Raw genomic sequence first — 26,664 nt, forward strand, 5'->3', positions numbered from 1 at the left:
CATATTTGTATGGAGTTCTGCGTTGGTACGTTCCAGTGAGACAAGGATCTTATGGGCGGGTAAACGTTCAGGGCATATTTGTGTGGTGTTCTGCAATGGTACGTTCCAGTGAGACTGGGAGGTTATGGAGGGGTACAGGTTCAGGGCATATTTGAGTGTAGTTCTGCAGTTGTACATTCCAGTGAGACAGGGAGATTATGGTCGGCTACAGGTTCAGGGCATATTTGTGCGTAGTTCTGCATTGGTACGTTCCAGTGAGACAGGGAGGTTATGGAGGGGTACAGGTTCAGGGCAAATTTGTGTGGAGTTCTGCATTGGTGCGTTCCAGTGAGCCAAGGAGGTTATGGGCGGGTACACTTTCAGGGCATATTTGTGTGATGTTCTGCAATGGTACGTTCCAGTGAGACAGAAGGTTATGGAGGGGTACAGGTTCAGGGCATATTTGTGTGGAGTTCTGCATTGGTACGTTCCAGTGAGACAGGGAGGTTATGCACGGTAGAGGATCAGGGAATATTTGAGTGGAGTTCTGCATTGGTACGTTCCAGTGAGACAGGGAGGTTATTGAGGGGTACAGGTTCAGGGCAAATTTGTGTGGAGTTCTGCATTGGTGCGTTCCAGTGAGACAAGGAGGTTATGGGCGGGTACATGTTATGGGCATATTTGTGTGGAATTCTGCATTGGTACGTTCCAGTGAGACAGGGAGGTTATGGAGGGTATCGGTTCAGGGCATATTTGTGTGGAGTTCTGCATTGGTACGTTCCAGTGAGACAGGGAGGTTATGGATGGTTACAGGTTCAGGGCATATTTGTGTGGATTTCTGCATTGGTACGTTCCAGTGAGACAGGGAGGTTATGGAGGTGTACAGGTTCAGGGCACATTTGTGTGGAGATCTGCATTGGTATGTTCCAGTGAGACAGGGAGGTTATGGAGGGGTACAGGTTCAGGGCATATTTGTGTGTAGTTCTGCATTGGTACATTCCAGTGAGACAGGGAGGTTATGGAGAGTACAGGTTCAGGGCATATTTGTGTGGAGTTCTGCATTGGTACGTTCCAGTGAGACAGGGAGGTTATGGAGGGTACAGGTTCAGGGCATATTTGTGTGGAGTTCTGCGTTGGTACGTTCCAGTGAGACAAGGATCTTATGGGCGGGTAAACGTTCAGGGCATATTTCTGTGGTGTTCTGCAATGGTAAGTTCCAGTGAGACTGGGAGGTTATGGAGGGTACAGGTTCAGGGCATATTTGTGTGGAGTTCTGCATTGGTACGTTCCAGTGAGGCAGGGAGATTATGGAGGGGTACAGGTTCAGGGCATATTTGTGTGTAGTTCTGCATTGGTACGTTCCAGTGAGACAGGGAGGTTATGGAGTGTACAGGTTCAGGGCATATTTGTGTGGAGTTCTGCAGTGCTACGTTCCAGTGAGACAGGGAGGTTATGGTCGGGTACTGGTTCAGGGCATATTTGTGCGTAGTTCTGCTTTGCTACGTTCCAGTGTGACAGGGAGGTTATGGAGGGTACAGTTTCAGGGCATATTTGTATGGAGTTCTGCATTGGTGCGTTCCAGTGAGCCAAGGAGGTTATGGGCGGGTACACTTTCAGGGCATATTTGTGTGATGTTCTGCAATGGTACGTTCCAGTGAGACAGAAGGTTATGGAGGGGTACAGGTTAAGGGCATATTTGTGTGGATTTCTGCATTGGTACGTTCCAGTGAGACAGGGAGGTTATGCACGGTAGAGGATCAGGGCATATTTGTGTGGAGTTCTGCATTGGTACGTTCCAGTGAGACAGGGAGGTTATGGATGGTTACAGGTTCAGGGCATATTTGTGTGGATTTCTGCATTGGTACGTTCCAGTGAGACAGGGAGGTTATGGAGGTGTACAGATTCAGGGCACATTTGTCTGGAGTTCTGCATTGGTACGTTCCAGTGAGACAGGGAGGTTATAGAGGGTACAGGTTCAGAGCATATTTGTGCGGAGTTCTGCATTGGTACGTTCCAGTAAGACAGGGAGGTTATGGTGGTGTACAGGTTCAGGGCACATTTGTGTGTAGTTCTGCAGTGGTACGTTCCAGTGAGACAGGGAGGTTATGGTCGGGTACAGGTTCAGGGCATATTTGTGTGGAGTTCTGCATTGGTACTTTCCAGTGAGACAAGGAAGTTATGGAGGGGTACAGGTTCAGGGCATATTTGTGTGGTGTTCTGCATTTGTACATTCCAGTGAGACAGGGAGATTTTGGAGGGGTACCGGTTGAGGGCATATTTGTGTGTAGTTCTGCATTGGTACGTTCCAGTGAGACAGGGAGGTTATGTTGGGTACAGGTTCAGGGCATATTTGTGTGGAGTTCTGCATTGGTACGTTCCAGTGAGACAGGGAGGTTATGGAGGGTACAGTTTCAGGGCATATTTGTGTGGAGTTCTGCGTTGGTACGTTCCAGTGAGACAAGGATCTTATGGGCGGGTAAACGTTCAGGGCATATTTCTGTGGTGTTCTGCAATGGTACGTTCCAGTGAGACTGGGTGGTTATGGAGGTTACAGGTTCAGGGCATATTTGTGTGGAGTTCTGCAGTGGTACTTTCCTGTGAGACAGGGAAGTTATGGAGGGGTACAGGTTCAGGGCATATTTGTGTGGAGTTCTGCATTGGTACGTTCCAGTGAGACAGGGAGGTTATGGAGGGGTGCAGGTTCAGGGCATATTTGTGTGTAGTTCTGCATTGGTACGTTCCAGTGAGACAGGGAGGTTATGGAGGGTACAGTTTCAGGGCATATTTGTGTGGAGTTCTGCAGTGGTACGTTCCAGTGAGACAGGGACGTTATGGTCGGGTACAGGTTCAGGGCATATTTGTGCGTAGTTCTGCTTTGCTACGTTCCAGTGAGACAGGGAGCTTATGGAGGGTACAGGTTCAGGGCATATTTGTATGGAGTTCTGCGTTGGTACGTTCCAGTGAGACAAGGATCTTATGGGCGGGTAAACGTTCAGGGCATATTTGTGTGGTGTTCTGCAATGGTACGTTCCAGTGAGACTGGGAGGTTATGGAGGGGTACAGGTTCAGGGCATATTTGAGTGTAGTTCTGCAGTTGTACGTTCCAGTGAGTCAGGCAGGTTATGGAGGGTACAGGTTCAGGGCATATTTGTGTGTAGTTCTGCATTTGTACGTTCCAGTGAGTCAGGGAGGTTATGGAGGGTACAGGTTCAGGGCATATTTGTGTGGAGTTCTGCATTGGTACGTTCCAGTGCGACAGGGAGGTTATGGAGGGGTACAGGTTCAGGGCAAATTTGTGTGGAGTTCTGCATTGGTGCGTTCCAGTGAGACAAGGAGGTTATGGGCGGGTACACTTTCAGGGCATATTTGAGTGGAGTTCGGCATTGGTGCGTTCCAGTGAGACAGGGAAGTTATGGAGGGGTACAGGTTCAGGGCATATTTGTGTGGTGTTCTGCATTGGTACATTCCAGTGAGACAGGGAGGTTATTGAGGGGTACAGGTTCAGGGCATATTTGTGTGTAGTTCTGCATTGGTACGTTCCAGTGAGACAGGGAGGTTATGTTGGGTACAGGTTCAGGGCATATTTGTGTGGAGTTCTGCATTGGTACGTTCCAGTGAGACAGGGAGGTTATGGAGGGTACAGTTTCAGGGCATATTTGTGTGGAGTTCTGCGTTGGTACGTTCCAGTGAGACAAGGATTTTATGGGCGGGTAAACGTTCAGGGCATATTTCTGTGGTGTTCTGCAATGGTACGTTCCAGTGAGACCGGGTGGTTATGGAGGGTACAGGTTCAGGGCATATTTGTGTGGAGTTCTGCAGTGGTACTTTCCTGTGAGACAGGGAAGTTATGGAGGGGTACAGGTTCAGGGCATATTTGTGTGGAGTTCTGCATTGGTACGTTCCAGTGAGACAGGGAGGTTATGGAGGGGTACAGGTTCAGGGCATATTTGTGTGTAGTTCTGCATTGGTACGTTCCAGTGAGACAGGGAGGTTATGGAGGGTACAGGTTCAGGGCATATTTGTGTGGAGTTCTGCAGTGGTACGTTCCAGTGAGACAGGGAGTTTATGGTCGGGTACAGGTTCAGGGCATATTTGTGCGTAGTTCTGCTTTGCTACGTTCCAGTGAGACAGGCAGCTTATGGAGGGTACAGGTTCAGGGCATATTTGTATGGAGTTCTGCGTTGGTACGTTTCAGTGAGACAAGGATCTTATGGGCGGGTAAACGTTCAGGGCATATTTGTGTGGTGTTCTGCAATGGTACGTTCCAGTGAGACTGGGAGGTTATGGAGGGGTACAGGTTCAGGGCATATTTGAGTGTAGTTCTGCAGTTGTACGTTCCAGTGAGTCAGGCAGGTTATGGAGGGTACAGGTTCAGGGCATATTTGTGTGTAGTTCTGCATTTGTACGTTCCAGTGAGTCAGGGAGGTTATGGAGGGTACAGGTTCAGGGCATATTTGTGTGGAGTTCTGCATTGGTACGTTCCCGTGCGACAGGGAGGTTATGGAGGGGTACAGGTTCAGGGCAAATTTGTGTGGAGTTCTGCATTGGTGCGTTCCAGTGAGACAAGGAGGTTATGGGCGGGTACAATTTCAGGGCATATTTGAGTGGAGTTCGGCATTGGTGCGTTCCAGTGAGACAGGGAAGTTATGGAGGGGTACAGGTTCAGGGCATATTTGTGTGGAGTTCTGCATTGGTACGTTCCAGTGAGACAGGGAGGTTATGGAGGGGTACAGGTTCAGGGCATATTTGTGTGTAGTTCTGCATTGGTACGTTCCAGTGAGACGGGGAGGTTATGGAGGGTACAGGTTCAGGGCATATTTGTGTGGAGTTCTGCAGTGGTACGTTCCAGTGAGACAGGGAGGTTATGGTCGGGTACAGGATCAGGGCATATTTGAGTGGAGTTCGGCATTGGTGCGTTCCAGTGAGACAGGGAGGTTATGGAGGGATACAGGTTCAGGGCATATTTGTGTGGAGTTCTGCAGTGGTACGTTCCAGTGAGACAGGGAGGTTATGGTCGGGTACAGGTTCAGGGCATATTTGTGTGTAGTTCTGCATTTGTACGTTCCAGTGAGTCAGGGAGGTTATGGAGGGTACAGTTTCAGGGCATATTTGTGTGGAATTCTGCATTGGTACGTTCCCGTGCGACAGGGAGGTTATGGAGGGGTATAGGTTCAGAGCATATTTGTGTGGTGTTCTGCAAAGGTACGTTCCAGTGATACAGGGAGATTATGCACGGTACAGGATCAGTGCATATTTGAGTGGAGTTCGGCATTGGTGCGTTCCAGTGAGACAGGGAGGTTATGGAGGGGTACAGGTTCAGGGCATACTTGTGTGGAGTTCTGCATTGGTACGTTCCAGTGAGACAGGGTTATGGAGGGGTAAAGTTCAGGGCAAATTTGTGTGGAGTTCTGCATTGGTGCGTTCCAGTGAGACAAGGAGGTTATGGGCGGGTACACGTTCAGGGCATATTTGTGTGGAATTCTGCATTGCTACGTTCCAGTGAGACAGGTAGGTTATGGAGGGTACCGGTTCAGGGCATATTTGTGTGGAGTTCTGCATTGGTACGTTCCAGTGAGACAGGGTGTTTATGGAGGATTACAGGTTCAGGGCATATTTGTGTGGAGTTCTGCATTGGTACGTTCCAGTGAGACAGTGAGGTTATGGAGGGGTACAGGTTCAGGGCATATTTGTGTGTTGTTCTGCAATGGTACGTTCCAGTGAGACAGGGAGGTTATGCACGGTACAGGATCAGGGCATATTTGAGTGGAGTTCGGCATTGGTGCGTTCCAGTGAGACAGGGAGGTTATGGAGTGTACAGGTTCAGGGCACATTTGTCTGGAGTTCTGCATTGGTACGTTCCAGTGAGACAGGGAAGTTATGGAGGGGTACAGGTTCAGGGCATATTTGTTTGGAGTTCTGCAGTGGTACATTCCAGTGAGACAGGGAGATTATGGTCGGGTACAGGTTCAGGGCATATTTGTGCGTAGTTCTGCATTGGTACGTTCCAGTGAGACAGGGAGGTTATGGAGGGGTACAGGTTCAGGGCATATTTGTGTGGAGTTCTGCATTGGTGCGATCCAGTAAGACAAGGACGTTATGGGCGGGTACACTTTCAGGGCATATTTGTGTGGTGTTCTGCAATGGTACGTTCCAGTGAGACAGAAGGTTATGGAGGGGTACAGGTTCAGGGCATATTTGAGTGGAGTTCGGCATTGGTGCGTTCCAGTGAGACAGGGAAGTTATGGAGGGGTACAGGTTCAGGGCATATTTGTGTGGAGTTCTGCATTGGTACGTTCCAGTGAGACAGGGAGGTAATGGAGGGGTACAGGTTCAGGGCATACTTGTGTGGAGTTCTGCATTGGTACATTCCAGTGAGACAGGGAGGTTATGGAGGGGTACAGGTTCAGGGCAAATTTGTGTGGAGTTCTGCATTGGTGCGTTCCAGTGAGACAAGGAGGTTATGGGCGGGTAACTTTCAGGGCATATTTGTGTGGTGTTCTGCAATGGTACGTTCCAGTGAGACAGAAGGTTATGGAGGGGTAAAGGTTCAGGGCATATTTGAGTGGAGTTCGGCATTGGTGCGTTCCAGTGAGACAGGGAAGTTATGGAGGGGTACAGGTTCAGGGCATATTTGTGTGGAGTTCTGCATTGGTACGTTCCAGTGAGACAGGGTGTTTATGGAGGGTTACAGGTTCAGGGCATATTTGTGTGGAGTTCTGCATTGGTACGTTCCAGTGAGACAGTGAGGTTATGGAGGGGTACAGGTTCAGGGCATATTTGTGTGTTGTTCTGCAATGGTACGTTCCAGTGAGACAGGGAGGTTATGCACGGTACAGGATCAGGGCATATTTGAGTGGAGTTCGGCATTGGTGCGTTCCAGTGAGACAGGGAGGTTATGGAGGGTACCGGTTCAGGGCATATTTGTGTGGAGTTCTGCATTGGTACGTTCCAGTGAGATAGGGAGGTTATGGAGGGTACAGTTTCAGGGCATATTTGTGTGGAGTTCTGCGTTGGTACGTTCCAGTGAGACAAGGAGCTTATGGGCGGGTACACATTCAGGGCATATTTGTGTGGTGTTCTGCAATGGTACGTTACAGTGAGACTGGGAGGTTATGGAGGGGTACAGGTTCAGGGCATATTTGAGTGTAGTTCTGCATTTGTACGTTCTAGTGAGTCAGGGAGGTTATGGAGTGTACAGGTTCAGGGCACATTTGTCTGGAGTTCTGCATTGGTACGTTCCAGTGAGACAGGGAGGTTATGGAGGGTACAGGTTCAGGGCATATTTGTGTGCAGTTCTGCAGTGGTACGTTCCAGTGAGACAGGGAGGTTATGGTCGGGTACAGGTTCAGGGCATATTTGTGTGGAGTTCTGCATTGGTACGTTCCTGTGAGATAGGGAGGTTATGGAGGGGTACAGGTTCAGTGCATATTTGTGTGTAGTTCTGCATTGGTACGTTCCAGTGAGACAGGGAGGTTATGGAGGGTACAGGTTCAGGGCATATTTGTGCGGAGTTCTGCAGTGGTACATTCCAGTTAGACAGGGAGATTATGGTCGGGTACAGGTTCAGGGCATATTTGTGCGTAGTTCTGCATTGGTACGTTCCAGTGAGACAGGGAGGTTATGGAGGGGTACAGGTACAGGGCATATTTGTGTGGAGTTCTGCATTGGTGCGTTCCAGTAAGACAAGGAGGTTATGGGCGGGTACACTTTCAGGGCATATTTGTGTGGTGTTCTGCAATGGTACGTTCCAGTGAGACAGAAGGTTATGGAGGGGTACAGGTTCAGGGCATATTTGAATGGAGTTCGGCATTGGTGCGTTCCAGTGAGACAGGGAAGTTATGGAGGGGTACAGGTTCAGGGCATATTTGTGTGGAGTTCTGCATTGGTACGTTCCAGTGAGACAGGGAGGTTATGGAGGGGTACAGGTTCAGGGCATACTTGTGTGGAGTTCTGCATTGGTACATTCCAGTGAGACAGGGAGGTTATGGAGGGGTACAGGTTCAGGGGAAATTTGTGTGGAGTTCTGCATTGGTGCGTTCCAGTGAGACAAGGAGGTTATGGGCGGGTAACTTTCAGGGCATATTTGTGTGGTGTTCTGCAATGGTACGTTCCAGTGAGACAGAAGGTTATGGAGGGGTACAGGTTCAGGGCATATTTGTGTGGAGTTCGGCATTGGTGCGTTCCAGTGAGACAGGGAAGTTATGGAGGGGTACAGGTTCAGGGCATATTTGTGTGGAGTTCTGCATTGGTACGTTCCAGTGAGACAGGGAGGTTATGGAGGGGTACAGGTTCAGGGCATACTTGTGTGGAGTTCTGCATTGGTTCGTTCCAGTGAGACAGGGAGGTTATGGAGGGGTACAGGTTCAGGGCAAATTTGTGTGGAGTTCTGCATTGGTGCGTTCCAGTGAGACAAGGAGGTTATGGGCGGGTACATGTTCAGGGCATATTTGTGTGGAATTCTGCATTGGTACGTTCCAGTGAGACAGGGAGGTTATTCACGGTACAGGATCAGGGCATATTTGAGTGGAGTTCTGGATTGGTACGTTCCAGTGAGACAGGGAGGTTATTGAGAAGTACAGGTTCAGGGCAAATTTGTGTGGAGTTCTGCATTGGTGCGTTCCAGTGAGACAAGGAGGTTATGGGCTCGTACACGTTCAGGGCATATTTGTGTGGAATTCTGCATTGGTACGTGCCAGTGAGACAGGGAGGTTATGGAGGGTACCGGTTCAGGGCATATTTGTGTGGAGTTCTGCATTGGTACGTTCCAGTGAGACAGGGTGTTTATGGAGGGTTACAGGTTCAGGGCATATTTGTGTGGAGTTCTGCATTGGTACGTTCCAGTGAGACAGTGAGGTTATGGAGGGGTACAGGTTCAGGGCATATTTGTGTGTTGTTCTGCAATGGTACGTTCCAGTGAGACAGGGAGGTTATGCACGGTACAGGATCAGGGCATATTTGAGTGGAGTTCGGCATTGGTGCGTTCCAGTGAGACAGGGAGGTTATGGAGGGGTACAGGTTCAGGGCATACTTGTGTGGAGTTCTGCATTGGTTCGTTCCAGTGAGACAGGGAGGTTATGGAGGGGTACAGGTTCAGGGCAAATTTGTGTGGAGTTCTGCATTGGTGCGTTCCAGTGAGACAAGGAGGTTATGGGCGGGTACATGTTCAGGGCATATTTGTGTGGAATTCTGCATTGGTACGTTCCAGTGAGACAGGGAGGTTATTCACGGTACAGGATCAGGGCATATTTGAGTGGAGTTCTGGATTGGTACGTTCCAGTGAGACAGGGAGGTTATTGAGAAGTACAGGTTCAGGGCAAATTTGTGTGGAGTTCTGCATTGGTGCGTTCCAGTGAGACAAGGAGGTTATGGGCTCGTACACGTTCAGGGCATATTTGTGTGGAATTCTGCATTGGTACGTGCCAGTGAGACAGGGAGGTTATGGAGGGTACCGGTTCAGGGCATATTTGTGTGGAGTTCTGCATTGGTACGTTCCAGTGAGACAGGGTGTTTATGGAGGGTTACAGGTTCAGGGCATATTTGTGTGGAGTTCTGCATTGGTACGTTCCAGTGAGACAGTGAGGTTATGGAGGGGTACAGGTTCAGGGCATATTTGTGTGTTGTTCTGCAATGGTACGTTCCAGTGAGACAGGGAGGTTATGCACGGTACAGGATCAGGGCATATTTGAGTGGAGTTCGGCATTGGTGCGTTCCAGTGAGACAGGGAGGTTATGGAGGGTACCGGTTCAGGGCATATTTGTGTGGAGTTCTGCATTGGTACGTTCCAGTGAGATAGGGAGGTTATGGAGGGTACAGTTTCAGGGCATATTTGTGTGGAGTTCTGCGTTGGTACGTTCCAGTGAGACAAGGAGCTTATGGGCGGGTACACATTCAGGGCATATTTGTGTGGTGTTCTGCAATGGTACGTTACAGTGAGACTGGGAGGTTATGGAGGGGTACAGGTTCAGGGCATATTTGAGTGTAGTTCTGCATTTGTACGTTCTAGTGAGTCAGGGAGGTTATGGAGTGTACAGGTTCAGGGCACATTTGTCTGGAGTTCTGCATTGGTACGTTCCAGTGAGACAGGGAGGTTATGGAGGGTACAGGTTCAGGGCATATTTGTGTGCAGTTCTGCAGTGGTACGTTCCAGTGAGACAGGGAGGTTATGGTCGGGTACAGGTTCAGGGCATATTTGTGTGGAGTTCTGCATTGGTACGTTCCTGTGAGATAGGGAGGTTATGGAGGGGTACAGGTTCAGTGCATATTTGTGTGTAGTTCTGCATTGGTACGTTCCAGTGAGACAGGGAGGTTATGGAGGGTACAGGTTCAGGGCATATTTGTGCGGAGTTCTGCAGTGGTACATTCCAGTTAGACAGGGAGATTATGGTCGGGTACAGGTTCAGGGCATATTTGTGCGTAGTTCTGCATTGGTACGTTCCAGTGAGACAGGGAGGTTATGGAGGGGTACAGGTACAGGGCATATTTGTGTGGAGTTCTGCATTGGTGCGTTCCAGTAAGACAAGAGGTTATGGGCGGGTACACTTTCAGGGCATATTTGTGTGGTGTTCTGCAATGGTACGTTCCAGTGAGACAGAAGGTTATGGAGGGGTACAGGTTCAGGGCATATTTGAATGGAGTTCGGCATTGGTGCGTTCCAGTGAGACAGGGAAGTTATGGAGGGGTACAGGTTCAGGGCATATTTGTGTGGAGTTCTGCATTGGTACGTTCCAGTGAGACAGGGAGGTTATGGAGGGGTACAGGTTCAGGGCATACTTGTGTGGAGTTCTGCATTGGTACATTCCAGTGAGACAGGGAGGTTATGGAGGGGTACAGGTTCAGGGGAAATTTGTGTGGAGTTCTGCATTGGTGCGTTCCAGTGAGACAAGGAGGTTATGGGCGGGTAACTTTCAGGGCATATTTGTGTGGTGTTCTGCAATGGTACGTTCCAGTGAGACAGAAGGTTATGGAGGGGTACAGGTTCAGGGCATATTTGTGTGGAGTTCGGCATTGGTGCGTTCCAGTGAGACAGGGAAGTTATGGAGGGGTACAGGTTCAGGGCATATTTGTGTGGAGTTCTGCATTGGTACGTTCCAGTGAGACAGGGAGGTTATGGAGGGGTACAGGTTCAGGGCATACTTGTGTGGAGTTCTGCATTGGTTCATTCCAGTGAGACAGGGAGGTTATGGAGGGGTACAGGTTCAGGGCAAATTTGTGTGGAGTTCTGCATTGGTGCGTTCCAGTGAGACAAGGAGGTTATGGGCGGGTACATGTTCAGGGCATATTTGTGTGGAATTCTGCATTGGTACGTTCCAGTGAGACAGGGAGGTTATTCACGGTACAGGATCAGGGCATATTTGAGTGGAGTTCTGGATTGGTACGTTCCAGTGAGACAGGGAGGTTATTGAGAAGTACAGGTTCAGGGCAAATTTGTGTGGAGTTCTGCATTGGTGCGTTCCAGTGAGACAAGGAGGTTATGGGCTCGTACACGTTCAGGGCATATTTGTGTGGAATTCTGCATTGGTACGTGCCAGTGAGACAGGGAGGTTATGGAGGGTACCGGTTCAGGGCATATTTGTGTGGAGTGCTGCATTGGTACGTTCCAGTGAGACAGGGAGGTTATGGAGGGTTACAGGTTCAGGGCATATTTGTGTGGAGTTTTGCATTGGTACATTCCAGTGAGACAGGGAGGTTATGGAGGTGTACAGGTTCAGGGCACATTTGTGTGGAGATCTGCATTGGTATGTTCCAGTGAGACAGGGAGGTTATGGAGGGGTACAGGTTCAGGGCATATTTGTGTGTAGTTCTGCATTGGTACATTCCAGTGAGACAGGGAGGTTATGGAGAGTACAGGTTCAGGGCATATTTGTGTGGAGTTCTGCATTGGTACGTTCCAGTGAGACAGGGAGGTTATGGAGGGTACAGGTTCAGGGCATATTTGTGTGGAGTTCTGCGTTGGTACGTTCCAGTGAGACAAGGATCTTATGGGCGGGTAAACGTTCAGGGCATATTTCTGTGGTGTTCTGCAATGGTACGTTCCAGTGAGCATGGGAGGTTATGGAGGGTACAGGTTCAGGGCATATTTGTGTGGAGTTCTGCATTGGTACGTTCCAGTGAAGCAGGGAGGTTATGGAGTGTACAGGTTCAGGGCATATTTGTGTGGAGTTCTGCAGTGCTACGTTCCAGTGAGACAGGGAGGTTATGGTCGGGTACTGGTTCAGGGCATATTTGTGCGTAGTTCTGCTTTGCTACGTTCCAGTGTGACAGGGAGGTTATGGAGGGTACAGTTTCAGGGCATATTTGTATGGAGTTCTGCGTTGGTACGTTCCAGTGAGACAAGGATCTTATGGGCGGGTAAACGTTCAGGGCATATTTGTGTGGTGTTCTGCAATGGTACGTTCCAGTGAGACTGGGAGGTTATGGAGGGGTACAGGTTCAGGGCATATTTGAGTGTAGTTCTGCAGTTGTACATTCCAGTGAGACAGGGAGATTATGGTCGGCTACAGGTTCAGGGCATATTTGTGCGTAGTTCTGCATTGGTACGTTCCAGTGAGACAGGGAGGTTATGGAGGGGTACAGGTTCAGGGCAAATTTGTGTGGAGTTCTGCATTGGTGCGTTCCAGTGAGCCAAGGAGGTTATGGGCGGGTACACTTTCAGGGCATATTTGTGTGATGTTCTGCAATGGTACGTTCCAGTGAGACAGAAGGTTATGGAGGGGTACAGGTTCAGGGCATATTTGTGAGGAGTTCTGCATTGGTACGTTCCAGTGAGACAGGGAGGTTATGCACGGTAGAGGATCAGGGAATATTTGAGTGGAGTTCTGCATTGGTACGTTCCAGTGAGACAGGGAGGTTATTGAGGGGTACAGGTTCAGGGCAAATTTGTGTGGAGTTCTGCATTGGTGCGTTCCAGTGAGACAAGGAGGTTATGGGCGGGTACATGTTCAGGGCATATTTGTGTGGAATTCTGCATTGGTACGTGCCAGTGAGACAGGGAGGTTATGGAGGGTACCGGTTCAGGGCATATTTGTGCGGAGTTCTGCATTGGTACGTTCCAGTGAGACAGGGAGGTTATGGAGGGTTACAGGTTCAGGGCATATTTGTGCGGAGTTTTGCATTGGTACGTTCCAGTGAGACAGGGAGGTTATGGAGGTGTACAGGTTCAGGGCACATTTGTGTGGAGATCTGCATTGGTATGTTCCAGTGAGACAGGGAGGTTATGGAGGGGTACAGGTTCAGGGCATATTTGTGTGTAGTTCTGCATTGGTACATTCCAGTGAGACAGGGAGGTTATGGAGAGTACAGGTTCAGGGCATATTTGTGTGGAGTTCTGCATTGGTACGTTCCAGTGAGACAGGGAGGTTATGGAGGGTACAGGTTCAGGGCATATTTGTGTGGAGTTCTGCGTTGGTACGTTCCAGTGAGACAAGGATCTTATGGGCGGGTAAACGTTCAGGGCATATTTCTGTGGTGTTCTGCAATGGTACGTTCCAGTGAGACTGGGAGGTTATGGAGGGTACAGGTTCAGGGCATATTTGTGTGGAGTTCTGCATTGGTACGTTCCAGTGAGGCAGGGAGGTTATGGAGTGTACAGGTTCAGGGCATATTTGTGTGGAGTTCTGCAGTGCTACGTTCCAGTGAGACAGGGAGGTTATGGTCGGGTACTGGTTCAGGGCATATTTGTGCGTAGTTCTGCTTTGCTACGTTCCAGTGTGACAGGGAGGTTATGGAGGGTACAGTTTCAGGGCATATTTGTATGGAGTTCTGCGTTGGTACGTTCCAGTGAGACAAGGATCTTATGGGCGGGTAAACGTTCAGGGCATATTTGTGTGGTGTTCTGCAATGGTACGTTCCAGTGAGACTGGGAGGTTATGGAGGGGTACAGGTTCAGGGCATATTTGAGTGTAGTTCTGCAGTTGTACATTCCAGTGAGACAGGGAGATTATGGTCGGCTACAGGTTCAGGGCATATTTGTGCGTAGTTCTGCATTGGTACGTTCCAGTGAGACAGGGAGGTTATGGAGGGGTACAGGTTCAGGGCAAATTTGTGTGGAGTTCTGCATTGGTGCGTTCCAGTGAGCCAAGGAGGTTATGGGCGGGTACACTTTCAGGGCATATTTGTGTGATGTTCTGCAATGGTACGTTCCAGTGAGACAGAAGGTTATGGAGGGGTACAGGTTCAGGGCATATTTGTGAGGAGTTCTGCATTGGTACGTTCCAGTGAGACAGGGAGGTTATGCACGGTAGAGGATCAGGGAATATTTGAGTGGAGTTCTGCATTGGTACGTTCCAGTGAGACAGGGAGGTTATTGAGGGGTACAGGTTCAGGGCAAATTTGTGTGGAGTTCTGCATTGGTGCGTTCCAGTGAGACAAGGAGGTTATGGGCGGGTACATGTTCAGGGCATATTTGTGTGGAATTCTGCATTGGTACGTGCCAGTGAGACAGGGAGGTTATGGAGGGTACCGGTTCAGGGCATATTTGTGTCGAGTTCTGCATTGGTACGTTCCAGTGAGACAGGGAGGTTATGGAGGGTTACAGGTTCAGGGCATATTTGTGCGGAGTTTTGCATTGGTACGTTCCAGTGAGACAGGGAGGTTATGGAGGTGTACAGGTTCAGGGCACATTTGTGTGGAGATCTGCATTGGTATGTTCCAGTGAGACAGGGAGGTTATGGAGGGGTACAGGTTCAGGGCATATTTGTGTGTAGTTCTGCATTGGTACATTCCAGTGAGACAGGGAGGTTATGGAGAGTACAGGTTCAGGGCATATTTGTGTGGAGTTCTGCATTGGTACGTTCCAGTGAGACAGGGAGGTTATGGAGGGTACAGGTTCAGGGCATATTTGTGTGGAGTTCTGCGTTGGTACGTTCCAGTGAGACAAGGATCTTATGGGCGGGTAAACGTTCAGGGCATATTTCTGTGGTGTTCTGCAATGGTACGTTCCAGTGAGACTGGGAGGTTATGGAGGGTACAGGTTCAGGGCATATTTGTGTGGAGTTCTGCATTGGTACGTTCCAGTGAGGCAGGGAGGTTATGGAGTGTACAGGTTCAGGGCATATTTGTGTGGAGTTCTGCAGTGCTACGTTCCAGTGAGACAGGGAGGTTATGGTCGGGTACTGGTTCAGGGCATATTTGTGCGTAGTTCTGCTTTGCTACGTTCCAGTGTGACAGGGAGGTTATGGAGGGTACAGTTTCAGGGCATATTTGTATGGAGTTCTGCGTTGGTACGTTCCAGTGAGACAAGGATCTTATGGGCGGGTAAACGTTCAGGGCATATTTGTGTGGTGTTCTGCAATGGTACGTTCCAGTGAGACTGGGAGGTTATGGAGGGGTACAGGTTCAGGGCATATTTGAGTGTAGTTCTGCAGTTGTACATTCCAGTGAGACAGGGAGATTATGGTCGGCTACAGGTTCAGGGCATATTTGTGCGTAGTTCTGCATTGGTACGTTCCAGTGAGACAGGGAGGTTATGGAGGGGTACAGGTTCAGGGCAAATTTGTGTGGAGTTCTGCATTGGTGCGTTCCAGTGAGCCAAGGAGGTTATGGGCGGGTACACTTTCAGGGCATATTTGTGTGATGTTCTGCAATGGTACGTTCCAGTGAGACAGAAGGTTATGGAGGGGTACAGGTTCAGGGCATATTTGTGAGGAGTTCTGCATTGGTACGTTCCAGTGAGACAGGGAGGTTATGCACGGTAGAGGATCAGGGAATATTTGAGTGGAGTTCTGCATTGGTACGTTCCAGTGAGACAGGGAGGTTATTGAGGGGTACAGGTTCAGGGCAAATTTGTGTGGAGTTCTGCATTGGTGCGTTCCAGTGAGACAAGGAGGTTATGGGCGGGTACATGTTCAGGGCATATTTGTGTGGAATTCTCATTGGTACGTGCCAGTGAGACAGGGAGGTTATGGAGGGTACCGGTTCAGGGCATATTTGTGTGGAGTTCTGCATTGGTACGTTCCAGTGAGACAGGGAGGTTATGGAGGGTTACAGGTTCAGGGCATATTTGTGCGGAGTTTTGCATTGGTACGTTCCAGTGAGACAGGGAGGTTATGGAGGTGTACAGGTTCAGGGCACATTTGTGTGGAGATCTGCATTGGTATGTTCCAGTGAGACAGGGAGGTTATGGAGGGGTACAGGTTCAGGGCATATTTGTGTGTAGTTCTGCATTGGTACATTCCAGTGAGACAGGGAGGTTATGGAGAGTACAGGTTCAGGGCATATTTGTGTGGAGTTCTGCATTGGTACGTTCCAGTGAGACAGGGAGGTTATGGAGGGTACAGGTTCAGGGCATATTTGTGTGGAGTTCTGCGTTGGTACGTTCCAGTGAGACAAGGATCTTATGGGCGGGTAAACGTTCAGGGCATATTTCTGTGGTGTTCTGCAATGGTACGTTCCAGTGAGACTGGGAGGTTATGGAGGGTACAGGTTCAGGGCATATTTGTGTGGAGTTCTGCATTGGTACGTTCCAGTGAGGCAGGGAGGTTATGGAGTGTACAGGTTCAGGGCATATTTGTGTGGAGTTCTGCAGTGCTACGTTCCAGTGAGACAGGGAGGTTATGGTCGGGTACTGGTTCAGGGCATATTTGTGCGTAGTTCTGCTTTGCTACGTTCCAGTGTGACAGGGAGGTTATGGAGGGTACAGTTTCAGGGCATATTTGTATGGAGTTCTGCGTTGGTACGTACCAGTGAGACAAGGATCTTATGGGCGGGTAAACGTTCAGGGCATATTTGTGTGGAGTTCTGCATTGGTGCGTTCCAGTGAGACAAGGAGGTTATGGGCGGGTACACTTTCAGGGCATATTTGAGTGGAGTTCGGCATTGGTGCGTTCCAGTGAGACAGGGAAGTTATGGAGGGGTACAGGTTCAGGGCATATTTGTGTGGAGTTCTGCATTGGTACGTTCCAGTGAGACAGGGAGGTTATGGAGGGGCACAGGTTCAGGGCATATTTGTGTGTAGTTCTGCATTGGTACGTTCCAGTGAGACGGGGAGGTTATGGAGGGTACAGGTTCAGGGCATATTTGTGTGGAGTTCTGCAGTGGTACGTTCCAGTGAGACAGGGAGGTTATGGTCGGGTACAGGATCAGGGCATATTTGAGTGGAGTTCGGCATTGGTGCGTTCCAGTGAGACAGGGAGGTTATGGAGGGATACAGGTTCAGGGCATATTTGTGTGGAGTTCTGCATTGGTACATTCCAGTGAGACAGGGAGGTAATGGAGGGGTACAGGTTCAGGGCATATTTGTGTGTATTTCTGCATTGGTACGTTTCAGTGAGACAGGGAGGTTATGGAGGGTACAGGTTCAGGGCATATTTGTGTGGAGTTCTGCAGTGGTACGTTCCAGTGAGAAAGGGAGGTTATGGTCGGGTACAGGTTCAGGGCATATTTGTGTGGAGTTCTGCATTGGTACTTTCCAGTGAGACAGGGAGTTTATGGAGGGTACCGGTTCATGGCATATTTGTGTGGAGTTCTGCAGTGGGACGATCCAATGAGACAGGGAGGTTATGGACCGGTACAGTTTCAGGGCATATTTGTGTGGAATTCTGCATTGGTACCTTCCAGTGAGACAGGGAGGTTATGGAGGGGTATAGTTTCAGAGCATATTTGTGTGGTGTTCTGCAATGGTACGTTCCAGTGATACAGGGAGATTATGCACGGTACAGGATCAGGGCATATTTGAGTGGAGTTCGGCATTGGTGCGTTCCAGTGAGACAGGGAGGTTATGGAGGGGTACAGGTTCAGGGCATACTTGTGTGGAGTTCTGCATTGGTACGTTCCAGTGAGACAGGGTTATGGAGGGGTAAAGTTCAGGGCGAATTTGTGTGGAGATCTGCATTGGTGCGTTCCAGTGAGACAAGGAGGTTATGGGCGGGTACACGTTCAGGGCATATTTGTGTGGAGATCTGCATTGGTACGTTCCAGTGAGACAGGGTGTTTATGGAGGGTTACAGGTTCAGGTCATATTTGTGTGGAGTTCTGCATTGGTACGTTCCAGTGAGACAGTGAGGTTATGGAGGGGTACAGGTTCAGGGCATATTTGTGTGTTGTTCTGCAATGGTACGTTCCAGTGAGACAGGGAGGTTATGCGCGGTACAGGTTCAGGGCATATTTGAGTGTAGTTCTGCATTTGTACGTTCCAGTGAGTCAGGGAGGTTATGGAGTGTATAGGTTCAGGGCACATTTGTCTGGAGTTCTGCATTGGTACGTTCCAGTGAGACAGGGAGGTTATGGAGGGTACAGGTTCAGTGCATATTTGTGTGCAGTTCTGCAGTGGTACGTTCCAGTGAGACAGGGAGGTTATGGTCGGGTACAGGTTCAGGGCATATTTGTGTGGAGTTGCTGCATTGGTACTTTCCAGTGAGACAGGGAAGTTATGGAGGGGTACAGGTTCAGGGCATATTTGTGTGGAGTTCTGCATTGGTACGTTCCTGTGAGATAGGGAGGTTATGGAGGGGTACAGGTTCAGGGCATATTTGTGTGTAGTTCTGCATTGGTACGTTCCAGTGAGACAGGGAGGTTATGGAGGGTACAGGTTCAGGGCATATTTGTGCGGAGTTCTGCAGTGGTACATTCCAGTGAGACAGGGAGATTATGGTCGGGTACAGGTTCAGGGCATATTTGTGCGTAGTTCTGCATTGGTACGTTCCAGTGAGACAGGGAGGTTATGGAGGGGTACAGGTTCAGGGCATATTTGTGTGGAGTTCTGCATTGGTGCGTTCCAGTAAGACAAGGACGTTATGGGCGGGTACACTTTCAGGGCATATTTGTGTGGTGTTCTGCAATGGTACGTTCCAGTGAGACAGAAGGTTATGGAGGGGTACAGGTTCAGGGCATATTTGAATGGAGTTCGGCATTGGTGCGTTCCAGTGAGACAGGGAAGTTATGGAGGGGTACAGGTTCAGGGCATATTTGTGTGGAGTTCTGCATTGGTACGTTCCAGTGAGACAGGGAGGTTATGGAGGGGTACAGGTTCAGGGCATACTTGTGTGGAGTTCTGCATTGGTACATTCCAGTGAGACAGGGAGGTTATGGAGGGGTACAGGTTCAGGGGAAATTTGTGTGGAGTTCTGCATTGGTGCGTTCCAGTGAGACAAGGAGGTTATGGGCGGGTAACGTTCAGGGCATATTTGTGTGGTGTTCTGCAATGGTGCGTTCGAGTGAGACAGAAGGTTATGGAGGGGTACAGGTTCAGGGTATATTTGAGTGGAGTTCGGCATTGGTGCGTTCCAGTGAGACAGGGAAGTTATGGAGGGGTACAGGTTCAGGGCATATTTGTGTGGAGTTCTGCATTGGTACGTTCCAGTGAGACAGGGAGGTTATGGAGGGGTACAGGTTCAGGGCATACTTGTGTGGAGTTCTGCATTGGTTCGTTCCAGTGAGACAGGGAGGTTATGGAGGGGTACAGGTTCAGGGCAAATTTGTGTGGAGTTCTGCATTGGTGTGTTCCAGTGAGACAAGGAGGTTATGGGCGGGTACATGTTCAGGGCATATTTGTGTGGAATTCTGCATTGGTACGTTCCAGTGAGACAGGGAGGTTATGCACGGTACAGGATCAGGGCATATTTGAGTGGAGTTCTGCATTGGTACGTTCCAGTGAGACAGGGAGGTTATTGAGAAGTACAGGTTCAGGGCAAATTTGTGTGGAGTTCTGCATTGGTGCGTTCCAGTGAGACAAGGAGGTTATGGGCTCGTACACGTTCAGGGCATATTTGTGTGGAATTCTGCATTGGTACGTTCCAGTGAGACAGGGAGGTTATGGAGGGTACCGGTTCAGGGCATATTTGTGTGGAGTTCTGCATTGGTACATTCCAGTGAGACAGGGAGGTTATGGAGGGGTACAGGTTCAGGGCATATTTGTGTGGAGTTCTGCATTGGTACATTCCAGTGAGACAGGGAGGTTATGGAGGGGTACAGGTTCAGGGGAAATTTGTGTGGAGTTCTGCATTGGTGCGTTCCAGTGAGACAAGGAGGTTATGGGCGGGTAACTTTCAGGGCATATTTGTGTGGTGTTCTGCAATGGTACGTTCGAGTGAGACAGAAGGTTATGGAGGGGTACAGGTTCAGGGCATATTTGAGTGGAGATCGGCATTGGTGCGTTCCAGTGAGACAGGGAAGTTATGGAGGGGTACAGGTTCAGGGCATATTTGTGTGGAGTTCTGCATTGGTACGTTCCAGTGAGACAGGGAGGTTATGGAGGGGTACAGGTTCAGGGCATACTTGTGTGGAGTTCTGCATTGGTTCGTTCCAGTGAGACAGGGAGGTTTTGGAGGGGTACAGGTTCAGGGCAAATTTGTGTGGAGTTCTGCATTGGTGCGTTCCAGTGAGACAAGGAGGTTATGGGCGGGTACATGTTCAGGGCATATTTGTGTGGAATTCTGCATTGGTACGTTCCAGTGAGACAGGGAGGTTATGCACGGTACAGGATCAGCGCATATTTGAGTGGAGTTCTGCATTGGTACGTTCCAGTGAGACAGGGAGGTTATTGAGAAGTACAGGTTCAGGGCAAATTTGTGTGGAGTTCTGCATTGGTACGTTCCAGTGAGGCAGGGAGGTTATGGAGTGTACAGGTTCAGGGCATATTTGTGTGGAGTTCTGCAGTGCTACGTTCCAGTGAGACAGGGAGGTTATGGTCGGGTACTGGTTCAGGGCATATTTGTGCGTAGTTCTGCTTTGCTACGTTCCAGTGTGACAGGGAGGTTATGGAGGGTACAGTTTCAGGGCATATTTGTATGGAGTTCTGCGTTGGTACGTACCAGTGAGACAAGGATCTTATGGGCGGGTAAACGTTCAGGGCATATTTGTGTGGAGTTCTGCATTGGTGCGTTCCAGTGAGACAAGGAGGTTATGGGCGGGTACACTTTCAGGGCATATTTGAGTGGAGTTCGGCATTGGTGCGTTCCAGTGAGACAGGGAAGTTATGGAGGGGTACAGGTTCAGGGCATATTTGTGTGGAGTTCTGCATTGGTACGTTCCAGTGAGACAGGGAGGTTATGGAGGGGCACAGGTTCAGGGCATATTTGTGTGTAGTTCTGCATTGGTACGTTCCAGTGAGACGGGGAGGTTATGGAGGGTACAGGTTCAGGGCATATTTGTGTGGAGTTCTGCAGTGGTACGTTCCAGTGAGACAGGGAGGTTATGGTCGGGTACAGGATCAGGGCATATTTGAGTGGAGTTCGGCATTGGTGCGTTCCAGTGAGACAGGGAGGTTATGGAGGGATACAGGTTCAGGGCATATTTGTGTGGAGTTCTGCATTGGTACATTCCAGTGAGACAGGGAGGTAATGGAGGGGTACAGGTTCAGGGCATATTTGTGTGTATTTCTGCATTGGTACGTTTCAGTGAGACAGGGAGGTTATGGAGGGTACAGGTTCAGGGCATATTTGTGTGGAATTCTGCAGTGGTACGTTCCAGTGAGAAAGGGAGGTTATGGTCGGGTACAGGTTCAGGGCATATTTGTGTGGAGTTCTGCATTGGTACTTTCCAGTGAGACAGGGAGTTTATGGAGGGTACCGGTTCATGGCATATTTGTGTGGAGTTCTGCAGTGGGACGATCCAATGAGACAGGGAGGTTATGGACCGGTACAGTTTCAGGGCATATTTGTGTGGAATTCTGCATTGGTACCTTCCAGTGAGACAGGGAGGTTATGGAGGGGTATAGTTTCAGAGCATATTTGTGTGGTGTTCTGCAATGGTACGTTCCAGTGATACAGGGAGATTATGCACGGTACAGGATCAGGGCATATTTGAGTGGAGTTCGGCATTGGTGCGTTCCAGTGAGACAGGGAGGTTATGGAGGGGTACAGGTTCAGGGCATACTTGTGTGGAGTTCTGCATAGGTACGTTCCAGTGAGACAGGGTTATGGAGGGGTAAAGTTCAGGGCGAATTTGTGTGGAGATCTGCATTGGTGCGTTCCAGTGAGACAAGGAGGTTATGGGCGGGTACACGTTCAGGGCATATTTGTGTGGAATTCTGCATTGCTACGTTCCAGTGAGACAGGTAGGTTATGGAGGGTACCGGTTCAGGGCATATTTGTGTGGAGATCTGCATTGGTACGTTCCAGTGAGACAGGGTGTTTATGGAGGGTTACAGGTTCAGGTCATATTTGTGTGGAGTTCTGCATTGGTACGTTCCAGTGAGACAGTGAGGTTATGGAGGGGTACAGGTTCAGGGCATATTTGTGTGTTGTTCTGCAATGGTACGTTCCAGTGAGACAGGGAGGTTATGCGCGGTACAGGTTCAGGGCATATTTGAGTGTAGTTCTGCATTTGTACGTTCCAGTGAGTCAGGGAGGTTATGGAGTGTACAGGTTCAGGGCACATTTGTCTGGAGTTCTGCATTGGTACGTTCCAGTGAGACAGGGAGGTTATGGAGGGTACAGGTTCAGTGCATATTTGTGTGCAGTTCTGCAGTGGTACGTTCCAGTGAGACAGGGAGGTTATGGTCGGGTACAGGTTCAGGGCATATTTGTGTGGAGTTGCTGCATTGGTACTTTCCAGTGAGACAGGGAAGTTATGGAGGGGTACAGGTTCAGGGCATATTTGTGTGGAGTTCTGCATTGGTACGTTCCTGTGAGATAGGGAGGTTATGGAGGGGTACAGGTTCAGGGCATATTTGTGTGTAGTTCTGCATTGGTACGTTCCAGTGAGACAGGGAGGTTATGGAGGGTACAGGTTCAGGGCATATTTGTGCGGAGTTCTGCAGTGGTACATTCCAGTGAGACAGGGAGATTATGGTCGGGTACAGGTTCAGGGCATATTTGTGCGTAGTTCTGCATTGGTACGTTCCAGTGAGACAGGGAGGTTATGGAGGGGTACAGGTTCAGGGCATATTTGTGTGGAGTTCTGCATTGGTGCGTTCCAGTAAGACAAGGACGTTATGGGCGGGTACACTTTCAGGGCATATTTGTGTGGTGTTCTGCAATGGTACGTTCCAGTGAGACAGAAGGTTATGGAGGGGTACAGGTTCAGGGCATATTTGAATGGAGTTCGGCATTGGTGCGTTCCAGTGAGACAGGGAAGTTATGGAGGGGTACAGGTTCAGGGCATATTTGTGTGGAGTTCTGCATTGGTACGTTCCAGTGAGACAGGGAGGTTATGGAGGGGTACAGGTTCAGGGCATACTTGTGTGGAGTTCTGCATTGGTACATTCCAGTGAGACAGGGAGGTTATGGAGGGGTACAGGTTCAGGGGAAATTTGTGTGGAGTTCTGCATTGGTGCGTTCCAGTGAGACAAGGAGGTTATGGGCGGGTAACGTTCAGGGCATATTTGTGTGGTGTTCTGCAATGGTGCGTTCGAGTGAGACAGAAGGTTATGGAGGGGTACAGGTTCAGGGTATATTTGAGTGGAGTTCGGCATTGGTGCGTTCCAGTGAGACAGGGAAGTTATGGAGGGGTACAGGTTCAGGGCATATTTGTGTGGAGTTCTGCATTGGTACGTTCCAGTGAGACAGGGAGGTTATGGAGGGGTACAGGTTCAGGGCATACTTGTGTGGAGTTCTGCATTGGTTCGTTCCAGTGAGACAGGGAGGTTATGGAGGGGTACAGGTTCAGGGCAAATTTGTGTGGAGTTCTGCATTGGTGTGTTCCAGTGAGACAAGGAGGTTATGGGCGGGTACATGTCCAGGGCATATTTGTGTGGAATTCTGCATTGGTACGTTCCAGTGAGACAGGGAGGTTATGCACGGTACAGGATCAGGGCATATTTGAGTGGAGTTCTGCATTGGTACGTTCCAGTGAGACAGGGAGGTTATTGAGAAGTACAGGTTCAGGGCAAATTTGTGTGGAGTTCTGCATTGGTGCGTTCCAGTGAGACAAGGAGGTTATGGGCTCGTACACGTTCAGGGCATATTTGTGTGGAATTCTGCATTGGTACGTTCCAGTGAGACAGGGAGGTTATGGAGGGTACCGGTTCAGGGCATATTTGTGTGGAGTTCTGCATTGGTACATTCCAGTGAGACAGGGAGGTTATGGAGGGGTACAGGTTCAGGGCATATTTGTGTGGAGTTCTGCATTGGTACATTCCAGTGAGACAGGGAGGTTATGGAGGGGTACAGGTTCAGGGGAAATTTGTGTGGAGTTCTGCATTGGTGCGTTCCAGTGAGACAAGGAGGTTATGGGCGGGTAACTTTCAGGGCATATTTGTGTGGTGTTCTGCAATGGTACGTTCGAGTGAGACAGAAGGTTATGGAGGGGTACAGGTTCAGGGCATATTTGAGTGGAGATCGGCATTGGTGCGTTCCAGTGAGACAGGGAAGTTATGGAGGGGTACAGGTTCAGGGCATATTTGTGTGGAGTTCTGCATTGGTACGTTCCAGTGAGACAGGGAGGTTATGGAGGGGTACAGGTTCAGGGCATACTTGTGTGGAGTTCTGCATTGGTTCGTTCCAGTGAGACAGGGAGGTTTTGGAGGGGTACAGGTTCAGGGCAAATTTGTGTGGAGTTCTGCATTGGTGCGTTCCAGTGAGACAAGGAGGTTATGGGCGGGTACATGTTCAGGGCATATTTGTGTGGAATTCTGCATTGGTACGTTCCAGTGAGACAGGGAGGTTATGCACGGTACAGGATCAGCGCATATTTGAGTGGAGTTCTGCATTGGTACGTTCCAGTGAGACAGGGAGGTTATTGAGAAGTACAGGTTCAGGGCAAATTTGTGTGGAGTTCTGCATTGGTGCGTTCCAGTGAGACAAGGAGGTTATGGGCTCGTACACGTTCAGGGCATATTTGTGTGGAATTCTGCATTGGTACGTTCCAGTGAGAGAGGGAGGTTATGGAGGGTACCGGTTCAGGGCATATTTGTGTGGAGTTCTGCATTGGTACGTTCCATTGAGCCAGGGAGGTTATGGAGGGTTACAGGTTCTGGGCATATTTGTGCGGAGTTTTGCATTGGTACGTTCCAGTGAGACAGGGAGGTTATGGAGGTGTACAGGTTCAGGGCACATTTGTGTGGAGATCTGCATTGGTACGTTCCAGTGAGACAGGGAGGTTATGGAGGGTACAGGTTCAGGGCATATTTGTGTGGAGTTCTGCGTTGGTACGTTCCAGTGAGACAAGGATCTTATGGGCGGGTAAACGTTCAGGGCATATTTCTGTGGTGTTCTGCAATGGTACGTTCCAGTGAGACTGGGAGGTTATGGAGGGTACAGGTTCAGGGCATATTTGTGTGGAGTTCCTCATTTGTAAGTTCCAGTGAGGCAGGGAGATTATGGAGGGGTACAGGTTCAGGGCATATTTGTGTGTAGTTCTGCATTGGTACGTTCCAGTGAGCCAAGGAGGTTATGGGCGGGTACACTTTCAGGGCATATTTGTGTGGTGTTCTGCAATGGTACGTTCCAGTGAGACAGAAGGTTATGGAGGGGTACAGGTTCAGGGCATATTTGTGTGGAGTTCTGCATTGGTACGTTCCAGTGAGACAGGGAGGTTATGCACGGTACAGGATCAGGGAATATTTGAGTGGAGTTCTGCATTGGTACGTTCCAGTGAGACAGGGAGGTTATTGAGGGGTACAGGTTCAGGGCAAATTTGTGTGGAGTTCTGCATTGGTGCGTTCCAGTGAGACAAGGAGGTTATGGGCGGGTACATGTTAAGGGCATATTTGTGTGGAATTCTGCATTGGTACGTTCCAGTGAGACAGGGAGGTTATGGAGGGTATCGGTTCAGGGCATATTTTTGTGGAGTTCTGCATTGGTACGTTCCAGTGAGACAGCGAGGATATGGAGGGTTACAGGTTCAGGGCATATTTGTGTGGATTTCTGCATTGGTACGTTCCAGTGAGTCAGGGAGGTTATGGAGGTGTACAGATTCAGGGCACATTTGTCTGGAGTTCTGCATTGGTACGTTCCAGTGAGACAGGGAGGTTATAGAGGGTACAGGTTCAGAGCATATTTGTGTGGAGTTCTGCATTGGTACTTTCCAGTGAGACAGGGAAGTTATGGAGGGGTACAGGTTCAGGGCATATTTGTGTGGTGTTCTGCATTGGTACATTCCAGTGAGACAGGGAGGAGATTGAGGGGTACAGGTTCAGGGCATATTTGTGTGTAGTTCTGCATTGGTACATTCCAGTGAGACAGGGAGGTTATTGAGGGATACAGGTTCAGGGCATATTTGTGTGGTGTTCTGCATTGGTACTTTCCAGTGAGACAGGGAAGTTATGGAGGGGTACAGGTTCAGGGCATATTTGTGTGGTGTTCTGCATTGGTACATTCCAGTGAGACAGGGAGGTTATTGAGGGGTACAGGTTCAGGGCATATTTGTGTGTAGTTCTGCATTGGTACGTTCCAGTGAGACACGGAGGTTATGGAGGGTACAGGTTCAGGGCATATTTGTGTGGAGTTCTGCAGTGCTACGTTCCAGTGAGACAGGGAGGTTATGGTCGGGTACTGGTTCAGGGCATATTTGTGCGTAGTTCTGCTTTGCTACGTTCCAGTGTGACAGGGAGGTTATGGAGGGTACAGTTTCAGGGCATATTTGTATGGAGTTCTGCGTTGGTACGTTCCAGTGAGACAAGGATCTTATGGGCGGGTAAACGTTCAGGGCATATTTGTGTGGTGTTCTGCAATGGTACGTTCCAGTGAGACTGGGAGGTTATGGAGGGGTACAGGTTCAGGGCATATTTGAGTGTAGTTCTGCAGTTGTACATTCCAGTGAGACAGGGAGATTATGGTCGGCTACAGGTTCAGGGCATATTTGTGTGGGGTT

This window comes from Hemitrygon akajei, unplaced genomic scaffold (assembly GCF_048418815.1).
Source record: "Hemitrygon akajei unplaced genomic scaffold, sHemAka1.3 Scf000073, whole genome shotgun sequence".
In the NCBI taxonomy this organism is placed as follows: Eukaryota; Metazoa; Chordata; class Chondrichthyes; order Myliobatiformes; family Dasyatidae; genus Hemitrygon; species Hemitrygon akajei.